The sequence below is a fragment of the Podarcis filfolensis genome (assembly GCF_964270895.1).
Source record: "Podarcis filfolensis genome assembly, chromosome: 1".
NCBI lineage: Eukaryota > Metazoa > Chordata > Lepidosauria > Squamata > Lacertidae > Podarcis > Podarcis filfolensis.
In genome coordinates, this window is record NC_139604.1 from 68,588,043 (window position 1) to 68,606,701 (window position 18,659).

An 18,659-nucleotide genomic window follows, 5' to 3' on the forward strand; every position below is an offset into this window, starting at 1 on the left:
GGTGGGACCCTCTGCCACCACGGGGAGGCCCAGCAAGGCCCTCTGCCGCATATGTCGTGTTATATCCCGATATTTAGCTGGTGATATATCAGGATGTTGAGAACCAGATATCATCCAGCCCTCCTAGAGAGAAGCTAGAAAGACTTCTTAAAATGCTAGAGGGGCAAAGCTGTCCAGCTTGGCAAAAAGATGCTTTATACTTAACAGAAACTAAGGGATGGGAGCCCTACTGATTTTATTATATTTTGCTACAATCATCCTTAAATGCCCTTAATCTTCAATATTTTGTTATTAGTAGTACTCAGTTATAAATATGTATCCGAACGGAAAATGTCATTTACAAATAGGTTGAGCTGCCAAAGCTCTTATGGTCTTACATGTAATCAGCTCACATTTTGCAATTCTTCTTCACATTATAAACAATATGCTTCACTCATTCCTTTCCCAGTAACAAATACCTATTATTATTAACAAATACAAGAGGATTGCATAATATGCTCACACTAATTGCTAAATGTTTAAAACATTATTTATATGAAATTAGACAGCTGTCTTTTTATAAGTTTACGTAACCTCTTGGTTTACAAAAGAAATCTGTTCTTGTTATATGAAATAATGTTTAATCTAAATTTTTGCAGATCATAAGAAATTGATGCACTTGATCCAAACAACTCAATTCCATGTCTCCAAGTTCAGTTTTTAAAAGATGTTTTTCTAGAACACTCAAAGACATAAGTCCACAAGCAAGAAATGTCCACATCACATTCAAGATAAATAAGTATTTATGTACTCAAATGATAGGGGATTGTAAGACTACTTACTATACAAAAATCAATCTATTTTATTATGCATTCATAGACCACAGGTGTGAATAGTTAACCAAAAGTAGAAATAATCAGCATATTTGAAATTGAAATGCTCACTGAGATCCCACAATCTCCCTCCTTAGCAAGCATTTCCCTAGAAAGTCAGTGCCTGCTTTTGTTACTTATGCATGTAGCATATCATTTCATCCTTCACTGAAATGTGTAACCCATTCTCTGCAGAGCATCGGAATTTAGGATACTATAACAGTGGGTCTAACTGGCCATCTCTCTTGCTCAGGCATGCAGCACTTGTGGTCATTCAGTACGTTGCGGAGCGTAAAGACCTGGCTAAGATTGACGATGAAAGGGAAGTGTCTCAATGGACTAAACTATGCTTACTGAGTGTGCACAGAAAAACTGCATTGGAAAAAAGGAGGAATTTGAGAAGGAAGTGCTGAAAAGGTTTTCAGCAAATCCAAGAAAACTTGTTTTAGTTTAGATTTTTAAAAAAACAAAACAAGATGAAAAAGCCATGCTCTAACTGCCTGTGCCCCTTAACCAGCCTGCCCACCACCACCATACCTCCCTCACCCACCCCAGGCACATCTTACATACCTTAATTAAAATTAAAAGCATACAAGTTAAAAAGTTGTTAAAAACAAATAAAAACATTTTAAACAATTAGAGCAATAATAACAGCACCAGAATCTCCCCTTCCAAAAAAACAACTATAAACAATACTCCAAAGCAAGAGTTTGTTCATCTGCCTCAGCTTTTATAGTGCAAGTCAATGAGGGCCTCGCCACCCCAGGCCTACAAGGCAGGCAGCAGGTCTTCCAGGACTCACAGCAAGTTCTTGTAATCACTTTGATCTCCCTGAGTACAGTGGTGCTTCTAGTTACGAACTTAATTCATTCCAGAGGTCCGTTCTTAACCTGAAACTGTTCTTAATGAGAGACGTTCTTTCGCTAATGGGACCTCTTGCTGCCGCTGCACAGCCAGCACACGATTTCCGTTCTCATCCTCAAGTTGTCAACTTGAGGTAACTCTTCCAGGTTAGCGGAGTTTGTAACCTGAGGCGTTTGTAAGTCAAGGTATCACTGTAAATCCCATCCAATGATTCTTCAAAAACAGAAATTGTATTGCACTAGCCTCACATTGTCACTCCATCTGCAAATATTTGGATGTATTGGAAAGACTCGTCATAAAAAACACCCTTGTGACCCAGTGTGACACAACTGAAGTCAGACTAGAAATTGCAATACTTTATTCAGATATTTACATAAAAGCCTTGAATCTAACAACAATCTTTGTTCATCCATCCCAGTGAAAACATTCTTTGCTCAAACATTTGTGAAAATATAAGTTTTACATTTCTAGTAACATGGCTAGAACTCACAGACTTCATTAATCAAAACAATTCTATTCCTCTGATATTGTGCAATAAGATCTCATTTCAGTCTCTTTTCCCTGACAAACTATAGCCAGGTTGTCAAAAAAATATCTTAAAGAGAGGAAGTCAATTCTGGAAACAGTATCCTAGAATTAACTCAGGCATAGGCAAACTCGGCCCTCCAGATGTTTTGAGACTACAACTCCCATCATCCCTAGCTAATAGGACAAGTGGTCAGGGATGGTGGGAGTTGTAGTCCCAAAACATCTGGAGGGCTGAGTTTGCCTATTCCTGAATTAACTGCTTTGGTGCTTTGAACATTGCTGACAATATTTCCCTACTCCATGACCCCATGTTGTGCTTGGCCTATACAACAGCATCTTTCCCTTCAATTTCCAGTTGAAGACTCTCTAGTTCTACTAACAATAAAAAGGCACATTTGGATCCTCTTTGATACGGCACTTTGTTTGGTTGAACTTCATTCCAATACTACTGCGATCACCCTACTCCTCCTGCTTAAATTCCCAGGTCTCCTCTGAACTTCACAATGGTTTCTAATGCATATTTCATTTGTTCCTGCCCTACTGAAAATACGGTGTGTGTGTGTGTGTGTGTGTGTGTGTGTGTGTGTCACAAAAACTGATCACTGAGAATAATCACTACTTACTCCTCCCAACATAAAAGTCTCTTTTAGCATAATTCAAAAAATCTAGTCCAGAGAATCTCAACTTAGAAACGTGCTTCAGTTATGTTTATATTCTACCTTTCCTTCAGGGTGCTCACGGTAGTATGCACAGTTTTTCCTACCCACTCCCATTTTATCTTCACAGTCACCATTTCAGGGAGGCTAGGCTGTGAGATGCTCACTGTCCCCAATATCACGTGCCTGAGAAGGCATTTGAATCAGAGTTGATCAAGATTCTGAACCTGGAATCTAGCAGGCATCCTGACAGTGATTAAGATTAACTTCTCACATGCCAAGTCCAAAATGTCATACACAGATCATGTTCTTATAAGTATCCAATGTCGATTAGTTTTAAACATATCAAATCCGTTTGATCAAAGCCGGTAAGACACCTATGGAAAAAACCTCAATCTCATATCCATCATACTGACTGAACTGCTCTTGAAGACTGAAAACACACAACTCAGTAGTCCCCAAACACAAGACTTTCTGGCTTTGGAGCACTTGTTAAGTGTTTAAGCAACTAACAACAGATCACAGATGCAGCTAAAGCGGGGTCAGCAAACTTTTTCAGCAGGGTCGACTGTCCCTCAGACCTTGTGGGGGGCTGAACTATATTTTGAAAAAAAATATGAATGAATTCCTATGCACACTGCACATCATTTAGTTTTGTGAAAAGAACAAAACACGACTCACCACACTCACCCAATGCATCTATGGGGAGGGAAAGCAAATATGAGAAAAGGCCAAACGCCAAAATTAAATAATAATAATAAGGTTTACATCCACAATCCCTTGCCAAAATATCCCACACTGTCCCTTCCAGATGCAAGGTGTTTCAGGTCCCACAACATTTTAGAAAAAGTAACATGGCGAGGAGCCCCCCCCCCCCTTGCTGGGACCAGAGAAACGGGCTTCCATGTCCACATGCACGAAAAAGGGCGCAGAGAGACAGGTCAGAGAAGGAAAAGGAGGAGAAGCGAAGCCCACAAGCGATGGGGACAAGCCCGGGCTCACCTCCCGGCCTGGACCCCAAAAAACGAGGCCTTGTCCAGGTTCTTGGCCAGGCCCCCCAACTGGGTCTCCCCGGTGAGGGAGGATGCTGTTCCTCGGCTGTGGGGCGTGAGGAGGCGAGGCAGAAGCCATGGCCGCAACTGCGAGGAAGAGACAGAGGGAGGGAGGGCAGGCAGGCGGAGAGCTGAGCCGGCCCGGGAACCCCGCCCTCCCTCAGCACGCTCACCTCAGCCTACAGGCTCCGGGGGAGAAGAAGAAGCGCTCCACTGGGAGTGAGGGGGGGCTCTGCGTTCCCCACCAGCATCTCATGCACAGGCCCCAGCGCAGAAGCGAAGGAAGACAGGCCTAGAGGAACCAGGAAGGTGAGGCGGGGAAGGGAAAGAAGCGAGAGAAGAGCGGAGGTGGCCAGGAGCGCACGGTGCACCCTCCCTGCCACTGCAGAGGTCAAGGGAGCATGAGGACGGAGGGAAGAAGCCCAGAGGCTGCCACCGCTCTTCTCCACTGCCCCCCCCCAGCCAGGCGCCCCACCTGCCCGCTGCCCATGCTTAACCGCCTCGTCCACCTCCATGCCGGCCCCATTGCTGCTCTGAGCCGGGCAAGAACCGCCGCTGGGAGCAGCCACCATCTTGGCCACCTATGTCCTGCTGAGCTCTCTGGCAAGGCGTCCGTGGCTTCTGATTGGCCTCACTGTGCAGTTTCCGATTGGCTGCAGGACCTTCCGGCAGCCAATCAGAAGCCTCGGACGCCTTGCCGGAGAGCGCAGCGGGACATACGCAACCAAGATGGCAGCTGCTCCCAGCGGGACTGACTGAGCAGGTGGCAGGGTCCGCAGGCCGGATTTACCAGCCTGGCGGGCCTCATCCAGCCCAGGAACCATAGTTTGCTGACCCCTGATCTAAAGAAACTAACCATATTTAAAAGGCATGAAAATGCACTTCAAAGGCATTAAAATGCACCTTCAAAGGCTGAGTAAGAGAAAGAGATGAGCCAGTTTGGCTGAAAGACTAGAAAACACAAACACACAAATGGCTTAACAGTTGGTATGGTGCAGATAATGCTGGTGATGAATATCAATGAAAATAAGTAATTGTTTTCTGAACAGTGATAAGTGCTCCCAAAAGTAGTTTAAAAGAGTAACTCTGCTTATGGCCATGTGGCAAGCAATTCATATGAATGTTTAACAATAAGCAAGTGCATTAAAGGCATTGCAAAGGGGCAGAGGCAGAACAGTATGGAGGCAGAACAAGATGGGCTTACACATATCTCACTGACACATGCGGTGCCTCAGAATGTAACCCCTGCATAAATGGGGAGATGCCTGGATATAATATATACCCTGTCCCTATGAATAGTTTATGGCAGAGGTGGGTATTTCCCCTTGAGGAGCTGCCCCCAAAGAATGGCATCTCCTCAATGTAAATTGGTAAAGGGCCACATACTGATGGCAGGCACGACCAAAACATACACAACTTATTATCTCCCTTGCCCCTTCTCTCTCTCTTTCTCTTTCTCTCTCTCCCATACTGCACAGTAAGGAAGGAGGTCCCTTCCTCAATGCACAACACAGACACAATAGTCAATTGTTCCACAAGTCCAAAGTGGTTTGTCATTGCTTTGCCAGTTTCCATTCTGGTGACTGAAGAAAGGTCTTCACTTCCCCCACAGGCAGTATAGAAGCAGATAATGTTTGTGATACACTCTTCCACCAACTGACCATGAATGCTGGGTACAAAATGAGATTAGTATGTTGCAAGTAGATGGTAGGCCAAATCTATCATGGCAGGTATATAAACTGAAAAGCTTGTATGTATAGAGGTGTAACAAACTGTGTACCAGTGGTGTGCAGCTAGTGGACATGGGGACTAGGCTAGTCCCATCAGAATGTCACAACATCTCACATGCATCACCCCCCCACTGCCCTCACAAGCTGGCGCCTCTGGCCCTAACTGATCCCCTATGAAAAATTTTACTGCATGCCACTGCTGTGTACCCACAATGAAAGAGACATTCACATTGCTGTTCAAGCATTACAGTGTACACACTTATTTGAACATATTTTCATTCCACCTTTCAACTTTTTTTGACACCATGAAAAACAACATTTAAATAACAGATAGAAATAAATGCAATATACTAGTCAAACCTCAATTTCCCCCTAAGAATGCATGCCAACTATTTTGTCATAACTTATATATATGTTTGGGGGGTTTTTTTTTAAAAAAAGTAAGGTAAAGGACCTCGGATGGTTAAGCCCAGTCAAAGGTGACTATGGGGTGCGGCACTCATCTGACTTTTCAGGCTGAGGGAGCCAGCGTTTGTCCACAGAAAGGTTTCCGGGTCATGTGGCCAGCATGACTAAACTGCTACTGGTATTTAATTTCCAAGCCTCTTCCCAGCCTTTTTACATACTTGCTCTAGAAAAATATTAGGTAGCAATGAAACACAGCAACATAGCACAACGAAGTGTTTCTCAGCAATGGCCAGTCTCTAAACTCAGGTACCTAAGTCACATGAATGTGATTATTAACTAGATTCTACGGATATAGTCCTAACCAATCCAAGGTTTACTACTGGTATATAAAGCCCTACATGGTTCTGCACCAGTGGGTATCTGAGAAGGAACTTCTTTCCCTACATCCCACTCCAGTCACTTAGACCTGTTAATGAAGGTGTGTCCAAAAACCCTGCACTAGAACATGCTGTAATTTGAGGGTGTGCTTTTATCTTTGTGGCACAATTCTCTACTCAACATTTATTGAAAACTTCACTCTTCACCCTAGCTTTCTGAAGACAGACTGCTTTATTTCTATATTTTTAAATTATTGTTAGTTTTTTTGTCTTAACACAAGCATAGGCAAATGACCCTCCAGATGTTTTGGGACCACAACTCCCATCATCCCTGACCACTGGTCCTGTTAGCTAGGAATGATGGGAGGTGTAGTCCCAAAACATCTGGAGGGCCGAGTTTGCCTATGCCTGTCTTAACACCATTCTTATGATATGTATTATGCTTTATATGCTATATATGAAACATTTATACATACATAAACACACACACCATTTTTTATGATAGTTTATTGCTTAGTTGTACATTATTTTATACTTTTTATATTTTAGTGTTAGGTGTGTTAGGTGCAGCCTAAAAATGCTAATTCTAATACCAAAAAAACTCCTCTATGTATTATTTAAGAAAGTTAAATGCAAAAGTATTTTAAAATGAAAATATGCTATGAAGGAGTGAGTTACAGTCACATACTGAACATCCTTAATACTTGTGGAAGACATTACTGTCATAATGAGATGTTACACTGAAAGCATGTGATTTAAGAACAAAACTCCCAGGTCTTCCCAGAACCAAACAGGTGGCAAAATATTATCAGTAACCACTGACAGCTCATCAGTAACTAGAGTATTGACCATCTGGAATTTGTGGGTGTCCTGCAGTATCAAGATAAAAATTTTCAAAATATTTTGATCATACAAAACATTATGATTTCTCTCTCTCAATGCTACAGCTGCACAAACGCACCTGAACAATAAGCTAACTTGGATACTCAGTGTTTCTAACACATACTATCACCTTCTTGCCACCTCTCCCAAAAAGAAAGGATGTTCTCATGAAGAGAGAGATAAAACTAACATTTTAATGTAAATATATGCCTTCCTGGGATAAATATTTTGTCTGGAGTGATTATATAAACCTGGAGAACAAAGCACTTCCAGTAATTATGTAGATTTACATGACCTATGGACACTTGATAACGATTGTTGCTATTTGGAGGAGTCATGATACTATGTTCAGTTATCTAGTGGCTCATTTTTGTTGCTGAATTTACTAATGGGCACAATGGGCAGTCTGTTAAGAACAGCAGTGCTATATAATTAGTAGTGAACCATAAGAAGGGGAATCGGCAGACAGCAACTCAGTTTAATCACAATTTTACTGCTCATGGCTTCTACTACTGTCATAAGCTACAATTCCATGATTCATGGAAACCTATGGTTAGATATCTTGGCTGCAGTTTTATACGCACTTAGCAGTAAGTCATAATGAAACCAGGAGACTTTGAGTAAACATCCATAAGATCTGACCTTCTTGTCTCAAAACTGTTTTAGTCACCCCTTAGATGTAGGTTCCATATAATATGGGACCCTGCTTTATCAAGGTTCCTATTCACATGGAAAGTTCTACTCATGTTCAAGCAACTATGTAATGAAGTCCCCTGCAAACCTGTGTGACATGGGGAATGTCAGAAAGCAAGGGATGCATATGAAGGGCATGAGGATATTGGGTGTTTAATGAATGCCAGAAAGACTGTCGTAGATTAACACTTCTACTGTATAAATTTGATTGTGCAACATCCATCACAAAGCCACTAATGCAGACATTCCTTGTGCTTTAGTCCTTTAGTCTCAGTTCCATTATCCATGCAATACCACCTAAGCACTGCCTGTCACATTTTACACATTGTGGGCAGGGCTTGTGTCATGTCTCTACCCACATTCACACTTTTGAGTGTTGTGTGTTCAGGACAAATTGCTTGAAGTTGTGTCAGCTGCCTTAAAGTGCTCAATAAGTGGGGTGGGGGGATTTCACCATTAGCCCCTACTGACTGTACAAAGAAAATTAACATGAAGCTTGATGAGTTGTATGAAAGTTTAAACTATCTGTAAAGCATTTCATATTTATTTCAGTCAGATGGCATGCCAGCTGTTTAAACTGTCTTGAGGATTTATACAACTGAAGCTGAATCAATTTAGTTCCCAAGTCAATGCTAAAAGTATGTTTATCAAACATAGCATCAATTTGTTCCAAACGTCATCAGACTTTTTGGATCTATGACAAAGGAGAACCTATAAGCAAACTAATTGTACACTGGGTGATGAGGAAGCATTTAACATGAAAAGATTTTTCCACTTCAACCAGCTTTGTAACATGAAGTTTGCTTCTCGTTCACTGATAACACTGAAATGAAATTAATGTGCCAACTTTGTTTTTCTGTTCTCATCCTGAAGCAAAGTTCTTAACCCGAGGTACTATTTCTAGGTTAGCAGAGTCTGTAATTTGAAGCATCTGTAACCTGAGGTACCACTATATAGTCATCCAACCTCTGCATAAATACCAGCAAAGAAGGAGAGTCCACCGCCTCTATTCCATTGTCAAACAGCTCTTATTGTCAACAATGTTCATTCTGATGTTTAGTTGGAATCCCCTTTCTTATAACTTCAATCCATTGGTTCAGGTCCTAGCCTCCAGAGCAGGAGAAAACAACCTTGCTCCATCCTCCATGTGACAGCCATTTTAGATATTTGAAAATGGCTATCATATCTCCTCTCAGTCTCCTCTTTACAAGGCTAAACATACCCAATTCCCTCTACTGTTCCTCATAAGGCCTGGTTTCTAGCGTCTCCCCGCTGTCCCCGGACCTGGTCTGAGGGCGGGCGGCAGGGAGAAGAGCGCTTCTCCCCGCTGCCTGCCTCGCAAGCTCCGGGGACAGTGGGGAGGCACAGCGCGTCTCCCCGCTGTCCCCGGACCTGGTCTGAAGGCGGGCGGCAGGGAGAAGAGCGCTTCTCCCCGCTGCCTGCCCCACAAGCGCCTGGGGGGGAAATAAATTTTTTTCCCTTTATTTCCCCCCCCAAAAAACTTGATGCGTCCTATGGGCTGGTGCGTCCTATGGAGCGAAAAATACGGTACTTTAACAAAATCTCATTGAATGTTCTTGAATTCCTGTGCATGTTTTCCTGATGCTTGGAATTCTCTCTGGTCTTCAGAAAGTAACACCTTCCAACTTCAGAAGCCATATGTAGGCAGCCCTGTATAGGGAAGCTTTTAATGTTTGATGTCTTATTGTGTTTTAATTTGTTGGCAGCTGCTCAGAGTGGGCAGTCAGATGAGCAGCAAATATTAGATGATGGTGGTGGTGATGATGATATATGGACTTTGGAGCCAGTTTTGCAGTTTAAATGGTATAATGAGTCAGATTTTTTAGCTGGAGGAAGCTAAAACTGGACAGCAGCCTTCAGAGACTTAAATAGTGGCTCTCTGGGAAACATGACAAAGGAGCAGCATCCAGGCCAGCTAATCATAATAATAGTAGCTACTATTTAACTTTAAGAATTGGTGCCTCAGTTTCCTTCTTCCCTCATCCCTCTCCAGTACTTTTTCTTTTTGTGTTACGTCTTTTAGATTGTAAGCCTGTAGGCAGAGACCATTAAGTTTTGATTGATATTAAGCCACTCTGGGAGACTTTTCAGCTGAAAAAGATACAAATGCTCCAAATACCGTATTTTTCGCCCTATAGGACGCACTTTTTCCCCTCCAAAAATGAAGGGGAAATGTGTGTGCGTCCTATGGGGCGAATGCAGGCTTTCGGTGAAGCCTGGAGAGCGAGAGGGGTCGGTTCACACCGACCCCTCTCGCTCTCCAGGCTTCGCGGACCTCTCCGCAAGCAGCGGGAGCGCTCCCGCTGCTTGCGGAGAGTTGCCTGCATGCTGAAGCCTGTGCGCGCTTAGCTCAGCGCGTCCAGGCTCCACGGACCTCTCCACAAGCACCGGGAGCGCTCCGCAAGCAGCGGGAGTGTTTGTGGAGAGTTGCCTGCATGCTGAAGCCTGCGCGCGCTGAGCTCAGCGCGTCCAGGCTTCGCGGACCTCTCCGCAAGCAGTGGGAGCGCTCCCGCTGCTTGCGGAGAGTTGCCTGCATGCTGAAGCCTGCGCGCGCTGAGCTCAGCGCGTCTAGGCTTCGCGGACCTCTCCGCAAGCAGCGGGAGCGCTCCCGCTGCTTGCGGAGAGTTGCCTGCATGCTGAAGCCTGTGCGTGCTGAGATCAGCGCGTCCAGGCTTCGCGGACCTTTCCGCAAGCAGCAGGAGCCAGCGCTGGGCTCCCACGGCTTGCAGAGAGCTGCCTGTTTGGGGGCTGGGGTCGGGGGAAGCTCGGGCGGGCCTCCGCCGCCCCAGCCCCGTGCCGGGGGGGGAAAATAATTTTTCCCCTTTATTTCCGCCCCAAAAAACTAGGTGCGCCTTATGGGACAGTGCGTCCTATAGGGCGAAAAATACGGTAAATAAAATGTATTTATTCTAATGCTATTTCCACAAACATGCTTTTATGGAAGAGCATTCAGATACCATTAACTTTGCTTCTTACATTATTTCCACAAACATATTTTAATATGCTTCTGGGTAACTCATACTTTGTATGCAAAGGATTTTCAGCACCTATTGAGTCAGTATATTTGCCACCTAATTCACTGCCACTTTGTGCAAAACACAAAAATGGCCCCTTGTTCAACAATGAAAAACAGAATGCAAGACTACACCTAGGTAAAGGTAAAGGTACCTCTGCCCGTACGGGCCAGTCTTGACAGACTCTAGGGTTGTGCGCTCATCTCACTCTACAGGCTGGGAACCAGCGCTGTCCGCAGACACTTCTGGGTCACGTGGCCAGCATGACAAGCTGCATCTGGCGAGCCATCGCAGCACACGGAAACGCCGTTTACCTTCCCACTAGTAAGCGGTCCCTATTTATCTACTTGCACCCAGGGGGGCTTTCGAACTGCTAGGTTGGCAGGCGCTGGGACCGAGCAACAGGAGCGCACCCCGCCGCGGGGATTCGAACCGCTGACCTGACGATTGGCAAGTCCTAGGCGCTGAGGTTTTACCCACAGCGCTACCCGCGTCCCAAGACTACACCTAGAACGGAACAAAATACGATATGAATACACGTTCTGTTATACTATCAACAGATTGCATGAAATTAAGCCTGTGTATGCGTTCCTTATAAAGCAATTTGAAAACAGAACTTGATCTGAAAAACAAAGAGATGTAAAAGAATCACAGATTTTCAGCAGTTGAGTACACATGGTTGTTTAAGACATCCCAAAGACTATAACACTGCTCCCAGAGGCAGGTAACATTTGCCTTTGACATTTCCCTTTGTAACCATTGACATGGCACTCCTATAGTCACACCCAAATCCAAGCTTGATGAGAGGATAACCTACACTGTCGAAACTATCTGTGAGAAATGTATCAGATAGGGAAGGGAGCAAAGTTCAGATGGAGAGCCACGCTCGGAGCAATAGAATTAAAAGTTTATTGGAGAGGTATAAAGCAGGTAACAGAGACAGTAACATGAGGAACCTTGCAACCTTCCACAGCAGTTACGGTTACGGGGAAGTAATGCAACCAAGAGCCTGAGGGCTCTTTTTCAGGAGCATTTCACAAGATGTGAAACTATATAAATAGTTGATTAGCATAAATGTTCATCTGGTTTACAAATCTGTATTGATCGTATGTTGTATTTAGCAATGAATATTTATTGGACACTTAGCTTATACCATTTATCACGTTTATGCCATTCACCATATATGTCAGCAGGGAAATTTTTGGTGAAGCAGCACTATGGCTCAGAACAAAAAACACTAATTCTCCCTTTATAAATTGAAATACAGGAAGTATGTTCCTTGCAAAAAGCAAATAATAAACTGTAATAAAATATCCTGGAACTTTATCATGCTCACTGAAATTTGAACTACACTAGTCGGGTTTGGAAACTACAGGCAACTCACAATTTACACAGGGAGTACATTCCTGGCCTCCCAAAGTTTAACTGGAATATATTGGGAGCACCCTGGAGGGGCAGTGGGGCTTGCACAGCTGATGCGTGGGGAAGCTTCTTCCCTGCACATCAGCTGAGCGAATCTTGCACAGCTGGCGCGCAAAGAAGAAGCTACTGCTATGCTACCCTGCAGGTCAGCTGTTAGGCAGGAAGGCCTTAAAAAAGCCCCGCTGGGCCTCCAGCTCGTGAGGAGACCCTCCCTACAGCCCAAAGAGGACATCTTCTTTTGGTTATGGAGAGAGTCTCTTCATGAGCCATAAGGACTCTCCAGTGTGCTCCCCATTTCCAGGTTCCTGGCACTGCGAATGTGCACAGTCGCCCGCAAATAGCGCATGCGTAAATGGGGAGTTGCTTGTACAGCTATATCACCACATTTATACAGGAAAATGGAGGTGTTTAAGAAGCTTTGAAAACAAGTCTCTGAATCCACAGAAATCTAGTTCAAACACACCTATCGAGATATTACAATTGTTATAGCAGATGCATTGAGATGACTGGAAAACTAAGAGAGGGTTGTATAAGGCAGTAGTGTTCAACTATCCATAGAGCTTACATAACTATACAATATGACTACCAAGCGGGCAACTTTAAAGTGTACAGTGGAACCTCAGGTTGCATACTGTCCTCCTTATGAACGCTTCGGGTAACGAGCTCCACTAACCCGAAATAGGTGCTCCTGGTAGTGAACTTTGCCCCGGGATGCCAGCGGAAGTCACGCACCAGTGGTGTGGAGGCAGTGGAAGGACCCATTAGTGAAAGCGTGTCTCGAGTTAGGAACGGCTTCAGGTTAAGAACAGACCGCCAGAACAAGGTACCACTGTATTTTAATATTTCCTGGTAGTGCAGAAACTTTTATATCACCAAAAAGGAGAAGTGTCTGAAAAATGCAGGTTTTTGTGGGAAGGATTTTCTTTGATTCCATCATAACATCTGCTACATGTTCTAGTATAATACTTTCAAACAGGAACTGAATATTTGCCTGGGCCTACTGTCACATTTTCTAATGGTTTTAGAATTCTGAGAAGCTGGAATTGCCATAAAGGTTAGTAATATACTGATGTTTTAGATTCACAGCAGTGAATAAAGAGACAAGTAGAATTTCCTATTTTTTATTAGAATGTTGCTGCATGTCTCATCCAGTAGAAGTCAGAATCTTACATCACATGTAGAAAATGCTGTGGGCTACAGCTCCCATCAGCCCCTACCAGTATGGGCTGATCAGTGATGGTCAGTGATGAGTGTTGTCACCACATTGGCTAGCCCTGACTTAAGTTGCCATCATTTCTATTGAGATAGGCTTATTACTGCAGCCAGCTCATGTTATGCAAGATTCACATCTATGTATTGGCCACTGGTCACTATTGCTAAACAAAGCTGCATCCAATTATGCACAAAATGCAAGTGTTTCATTCAAGAATGGCAATAGAGAGCACAATTGTTTTCTCCATGAGTTTTAGCTCAAAATAGCTCTAATGATATAAAAGTTCATTATTTGCCTTATACTGAAGGGCCTCACTGTCCTCACATCTTGGGACAAGTTAAATGCGTTTCCGGAGTATAGCTAACAAAAATGTGTGTCCCTTCTGGGCATTTCTTTTAAAAACTTAAATGGCTATGAGAAATATTTCCTGTTAGGAAGGACACATTTTGCTTGCCTCCATTCTCACTGAAATACTTTTAAAGGCAGCATTACAAGTGTCAGAGTGTGTTTTGAAGGTAGTATATATATTCAATGTATTTATGATGAGCATGCTTTAGCAATTCAGAGTTCAAATGTCTATGTAAAGTATATATATTAAACATGGTGGCTTTCACCCACTATATGGAGATTTCTTTCCAATAGGAAATCCATTTATCTTACTTTTTCCAGACAGAGCACTAACAAATGGAATACTGGCACTCTGCTACAGTTTGCTGAAGCTATGTGCATTAAGGAAAAGACAAAGAAATTACTTTCAAAGACAATTTCAGCATTGTGACAACTTTTAAAACTTTTCCATTAACAGCTGAAAACGGTTATCTTATGCAGCACATTCACATTTACCGAAGAAATGTATTATGGTGGTTTGGCACACATTGCTCTCTTTAGTTCTTCCGATTAAAAAAACATTCCCCACCAAAAGGCATGTGCACAACTACATCACACCTGGAACATAAAAACTTGATTGCTAAAATCTTGGCTGGGGCAAGTTGCTGGCATCACATGACCCCTTTACTGTAGCAACTGCACTGGCTCCCAGTCTGTTTCTAAGTGCAATTCAAGGTGCTGGTTATTGTTCCTATTTTAGTATATGTGCTGCCGAAGCAAACACAATGTGTTGGTTATTACTTTCAAAGTCCTAAACAGCTTGTGATTGTGCTACTTGAAGGACCATCTCCTCTTATGTGACTATGCCTTTCCTTGAAGATTGACTGTTGACTGTTCCTGCTTGTACCTTCATATGGACCATGTAGCAGCACAAAACTTGATGCCCAAAGTAAATATTCTGTTTGTTTCCTTACAAACAAAGGCACATTGCTTCTAACAGCTTACTTCTTAATGACTGTTGTTTAGCCACAACCATGGTCACATCTACCCAGGCTACTGAATTGAATGGGGCTTACTCCCAGGTATGTGAGGTTAGGACTGCAGCCTCACTCATTATTTCAATAGTTTTATTATACAGATCTGTGTAAGGCAGAATGTAAGCCATAAGGACTTATCTGTATTCCTCTGTAGGGGGGCCTTGGCAGTGGCTCATCATCCTGAATAAGGCCACATATAAAATCCTAAAGGCAAATGTGGTCAGTAATTCATACGAGCAAGTGCAGAAAAAAGTGTGTGTGGCGGGGGGGTTACATTCTCATGTCCTTGTTTGATCTCAAAAAACATCTGCGCACTTCCTTCAAGTCTTATTCACATTCCAGTAGGCAAACCAATTTACATGGGAATTCTTGTTGCCAAGCACTTCAAAAGCCATGTTAGAAGGGAAATATGTCATATTGCACCACTTAGATATTGTATTCATTGTGCCCATTTCCCAACCACATTACTTAAAGTTTTAAACCATAGTACAATTCCCCAGCAATTCTTCATTCCACCAGGATGTCAATGAAGACAGAGCAAGTTATATACTAATAGAGTTATGGCTGAGTGAGAGTGAAAGTAAAATTAATATTGCTTGGCAAATACATGCAAGTAGAAGAGAAGAGTCTCTGAGAATACATTGTCAAAAAATGGCAAGACAGCAATGTAGTCTTACATAGCTTTCTACAAAACCTTCTTAAATCTTGTGAAAATATGTCTTTTCAGGTGTATCTAATGAACACTTTCATGAAATACTTCATTTGCATATTTTGTAAACAACTGTGGAAGTGTCATATCTCAGTGCTAGAGTTGCATGCATGGTGTACACAAGATCTGGAGTTCAATCCCTGGCATTCCCTGCTACAATAGTTTCAAAAGAAGGTCTGCGAAAGATCTATGTTTGCCCAACACCCTGGAGATCTGCTGCCAATACAAAGCAAAAGTGGCTGGCTGAGCTCAGTATCAACCCTAGCACAGAGCTACTGGTTCAGTGAAAGAGAGAACCACAATGTTCTCCTGGTAAATATTCAGTTGCTTGGCTTTTAGAACTACAGTGGTACCTCAGAGCTTGAACGGCTCCATTCTCGAATGTTTCAACTCCCAAATGCAGAAAAGCCGGAAGTGTTCCGGTTTCCGAACACTCCATGGAACACGAACGTCCAATGCGGCTTCTGTGCAAAAACCTAGCTGTCAGCCAATCGGAAGCCGTGCCTCGGAACTCGAATGTCTAGGAAGTCGAACGGTCTTTCTGAACGGATTACGTTTGAGGTACCACTGTATTGGTAAACAAGTTTTTAGCTTTCATGGCTCATTCCCAAAGAAACATATAGAAACATGTAGGAAGTGATGTTTATAAACTCAGAAAAAAGAAGAGACCTCAGGTGGAACTTCTGTGTCTTAAGATGAGTCCAAGATCTATGTGGGGTTCCTGAAGTGTTGTCTTCTGCTCAGTTTATCATTAGGTCACAGCAATGTGGTTCAAACTAGAAAGAAGCTTGTTGTGCTTGACCCAATTCAGAAACTGCCACAGCTGCCTGCCTGAACAATGATATGTAAATTTACCAACAGCAAGATTGGGGACATGTGAACTTGTGTCTAAGACAGCTGTTGATACTACCTGTGACACAACAATACTGAATATGTAAGATCACACTCACATCACAGGCAGTGATGCAAGCATAAATGTTTAGGATACAGCTGCTAGTGGTTTAAATTTATCTTGCTCAGTCCTTTTACATAGGAATGTAATGTTAAATATGGATCTGGAGCAAATATCAGTGTTAGCCCCATAGTGATATAATATACCGGTACATGTGAATAACAAGCAGCACAATACTAGAATGTGACTCAAAAAGGGCAATTCTCTTTGCACTGTGGGACAGTACGTGGGATAAAGGAATTCAGAATAGACAGTGCATATTTATTCTTCCAGTGAAAGTTCTTTACCAAATAGTTTGAATTACTAAAGGGGAAAAAATACCAACCCAGTGGAAGGAATAGCTTGTTTTCGTAAAGGTTAAGAGAACTATTGAAGACACTTTTGCCTCAAAACTATTATGCGCCTGAGAGTTTATTTCATATAACATAGGCATCAACTGCATCAAGATTTTATAAAAATTATATTGGTCATACTTGTTTACAGAAGGAACCAACCAGTGACAGGACTTAAGAAACCTTTCATTTAATGGCTTGCTTTATATTTTGCATAATTCATCAAGCCCTGTTATTTGTATAGATAATTAGAAAACATGACAAGTGTCTTATGGAAACACTCTAATCAAATGTTGTAAACAACCTTATGTGAGAGTTTTGTTTTCAGCATGACCAATACCACTACAGTGTTCAAGAATATAAGGCTGGACAAGTTTCTAAGTATTTTCAGGTCTGATATTGTTATAATAAATATGTAAATTATGTTGTCTTTAATATAAAGATACATAACAGCCCAACCTTAATGTGATGCAAGGGTTACTGAGTTCAACAGAATTTCTATAAGCATGCACAGAATTGCAGTTTAAGGATTATATTTTTATTTTAAATGCAGGTAGCATATCATCTTTATTTACATGATTACAAAACTGAAGAGACAGCACACTAATAGTTTGAAGAAGCCTAAGGAAGAGGTGTCAAGACAAACAAATAGGATTTTCCCAGGCACTGCCACACGAATGTATTAAAGAGAATTCAGCCCTTCAAAATCCTGCTTAATGACAGTAGATGATTAAAGGATCAACATAAAATATTCCCTGAAATGCAACTCCATGTAGCTGTTTAGGTATAGGTCAATACTATACGCATCTACATTTAAATGTGTTGAAAACGTTTTTATAAATATTCTGCACATTACAGTACAATGGTACCTCGGGTTAAGAACTTAATTCCTTCTGGAGGTCTGTTCTTAACCTGAAACTGTTCTTAACCTGAAGCACCACTTTAGCTAATGGGGCCTGCTGCTGCCGCTGCGCCGCCGCTGCACAATTTCTGTTCTCAACCTGAAGCAAAGTTCTTAACCCGAGGTACTATTTCTGGGTTAGCAGAGTCTGTAACCTGAAGCGTCTGTAACCTGAAGCGTATGTAACCCGAGGTACCACTGTTTCGTATCCCATGACTGAATATCAAAGTTCTAGTGAAAAACAAAGATGCTGCTGCAAGCCTGAGGTTTGCCCACCCCACTTTATAGAAATACTATGTGTTATCCTACTAACAACTAGATAGATTCAACACACTCTGATACAGAAACACCTCTGAGAATTCACCAGAAACCATATGCTTTGCTTCCCACATAGTTAACAAAAGGGAGAAATGAGGAAACTGTTATCAGGATTATGGACTTTTGGTATCCCTGCAAAGATGACATCAGAAAATGGGAGAGACACATAACACAGAAATTTAAAGAATTTGCACATTTACACCTTCTTACAATTAAATCAATACCAGTCCCCAGCAAAGCCAAGGCTACAGTGCTAATTTCACCTACTTGGGTGTAAGCCCCAGTGAATTCAATAGCGCATATGTCTAAGTATACATGGTTAGAATTGCACGGTTGCAGACACCAGCTGAATAATTCATTATTTTAGGAATA

General features: G+C 42.4%; 1 protein-coding gene across 4 annotated transcripts in view; it reads right to left on the reverse strand.

The window, feature by feature from the left end:
- Nucleotides 1-18,659, reverse strand: part of SBF2 (SET binding factor 2) — a 233,040-nt gene that overhangs the window by 185,958 nt on the left and 28,423 nt on the right. The gene's annotated exons all lie outside the window — the stretch shown is intronic.